Below are 2,687 nucleotides of genomic sequence, written 5' to 3' on the forward strand. Positions count from 1 at the left end.
GAGTCTTGAGGTTGAGACATTTTCGGCCCAAAAGGGGAAGAATCTGCTTCTGTCACTGCACCTGGCCCATGCCGGCCCTCCCTCCCTATGTCCAGCCTGGCCCGGCAGCTCCGCCTCTTCCTAATCTCCCTCCTTGGCTCTCCCTGCATGTTGTGGGGTCACTGGGCACCTGGGCTACAGCAAGGAGCCTGCCGGAGGCTGGTGGGGTGGGGCTGGCGGCACAGACAGCATCCTGAAGTTTACATTAAACTTCTCCCTGTAGAACCCATGACTTCTGATCAGGATGCTAAAGTTGTGGCTGAACTGCAAGCACAGCGAAGCCAAGAGGGCAAGAACAGCTCTCATTTGATGAATGGTCTTATATCTCAAACTACTTCTCAAACAAATTCCATCCAGCTTTGAGTCAGGTACGAACAACTAAGGTTTGAGAGCTAAACCCTAATGTGAAAGTGTGGGGGACTCATGTTACATTTGGAAGCAAGTAGTACAGCTGTCGGTTTGAGTGCTGCATGGGAGGAGACAGCAAGCCATGGTGGACTGCAGCCCACAGGGATTGGGTGTCAATGGTGATGGTGATAAAAGTCATGAGAATGCAGCATTACCATATTTAGATGAGTCAAAACAGACATGAACACTTCGGCTCTGGATCATGCAGAATACGGATCTCTACCTGAAAATAGTGAAACAGGAGGAAATGAATCTCAACCAGAAAGCCAGGAAGACTCTCAAGAAGTACTTAAAAATTTGGAATTCTGTTTATCTAGGGAGACTCTTGCTAGTGCCATGTATCTCACATCACAAATGGATAGTGATCAGTATGCTCTAATTACAATGGTAGCTAACCTTGACCATATCAAGAAACTCAGTACTAGTGTGGATTTGATTGTTGAAGTGCTGAGATCTTTACCTTTAGTCCAGGTGGATGAGAAGGGAGAAAAATTAAGGCCAAATCAAAATCACTGCATAGTAATATTGCAAGAAATATCTGAATCTACCCCTGTGGAAGAGGTAGAAGCACTATTCAAAGGAAATAATTTACTGAAATTTATAAACTGAATTTGCTTATAATGATAATTGATTTTTTACATTTGAAGCAGAAGCTGATGTACAACAGGCTTACAAATACCTGCAGAAAGTCAAAACTTTTCAAGGAAAGCCAATTAAGGTGCAGCTAAAAGCCAAGGCAATAGCTATAAACCCATTTTTGCCAAAGAATGGATTTAGGTCTCTCTACATGAACCTTTATACACAACAGTGTTACACATCATTTATTTACCTCCAGTATACAGTCCCCAACAACAGTTTCCTCTGTACAGCCTGACTGCCCCCATACATTGTCAACAATGCATAGCTATTTCAATCTACACTTGGTAACTCTATTTCCAAATACTGGATTTATACATGTGTTTACGTCTCCAACCTTCAAGCCTGCAACCTCTCTGACTTCACTCAGACAGTATCCTCCCAGAAGCAGGAAAAATTCCTTTGGCTATAGGAAGAAAAGGGAGGAGAAATTTACAAGCAGCCAAACTCAGTATCCAACATGACCAAAGTCTCCATCACAAATTTTGAACTGGGGCTGTCCAACTTCCCCCCATTACCTGGAGCTGCAAGCAAATTGAAGAGAGGGCTTGTTTAAAAACAGGCTATGCAGCTTGATAATAGCATTATCAAAGGAAAGGAACCTCCATGCAGATGCAAGTAGGAATGCTATTCCTGTAGTGGTCCCGGAGAGCACTCACTGCTGGCTTCTTGTGCTGCATCAGCAACATATGAATGATCCCCTTCCCAGCCCATTCACCTGAGGATCCCAAGGTGGTAGAAAAGCAGAGGGAAACCCACATTGTGGACAGACTCCCTTCTCTCCTTACTACAACTGTGTGTAAATCAGAGCAGTGCATGGAGCTGCCACAGAAAAGCAAAATCCCAGCTACGTGGAGATTTGTCAGAGAACGAGTAAAGAGCCTCCTTCTTCCCCACTGCAACCCCCAAAAGAACAAAAGTCAAACCCCCGCAGTTGTAGGAAGGAGGTGAAGAAGCTTGCTGTGCCCATGGAGAAATAGAGGGAGCCCCCTGCCCTCAAGTCCACTGCCAGAGTCCCCAAAGACCAGGGAAGGCAGCCTGGGCACTGGCCCTCACCCCAGCTGTTGGAAAGTGTCTTCACAGAGGACAGAACACTCCCCCCAAGTCTCCTCAGTGAAAATCTTATGTCTGGGAGTGGTTGCATAGAGCTTCATTAGCCACAAATGAAACACTCTTCCCACTCTGTATGAGAATGAGTGGCTGGTTAGGCACTTGCAGTGTCTATGAGCCCCATGGAATGCCTGCAAGTTATTTTTTCTTTTGTGAGTCAGATTCTTCCCCTCTAAAAAAAACTGTTTTTCAGGATTCAATTAATATAAACCTTATTTTTGGTTGGTGCTTAACTGGAGGTGACGTGTAAGTCTGATTTTTTTTCAGGATAGAAAATGCATTTATCCCAACAGATTCTTGTTTTTTATTAAGCCTCTGTGTGGTTCTGAATGCAAGCTATATAGTAAATTTTTCTAAATTAAAGGAACTATGCTACTTTATTTTTTAATAATATTGATCTACAAGTGTGTATTTCAGATGCCCCAGCAGATGGATGAGGGATGGCAAGGGTGGCCTTGGTCTTGAGGTGGAAAGGGATTGGCAGTGTCAGGTTG

General features: G+C 44.3%; 1 pseudogene; it reads left to right on the forward strand.

The window, feature by feature from the left end:
- Nucleotides 1-267: 267 nt before the first annotated feature.
- On the forward strand, nt 268-2,200 carry LOC133764821 (la-related protein 4B-like; annotated as a pseudogene).
- The last annotated feature ends 487 nt before the right edge of the window (nt 2,201-2,687 follow it).

The sequence above is a fragment of the Lepus europaeus genome, chromosome 7, assembly GCF_033115175.1.
Source record: "Lepus europaeus isolate LE1 chromosome 7, mLepTim1.pri, whole genome shotgun sequence".
In the NCBI taxonomy this organism is placed as follows: Eukaryota; Metazoa; Chordata; class Mammalia; order Lagomorpha; family Leporidae; genus Lepus; species Lepus europaeus.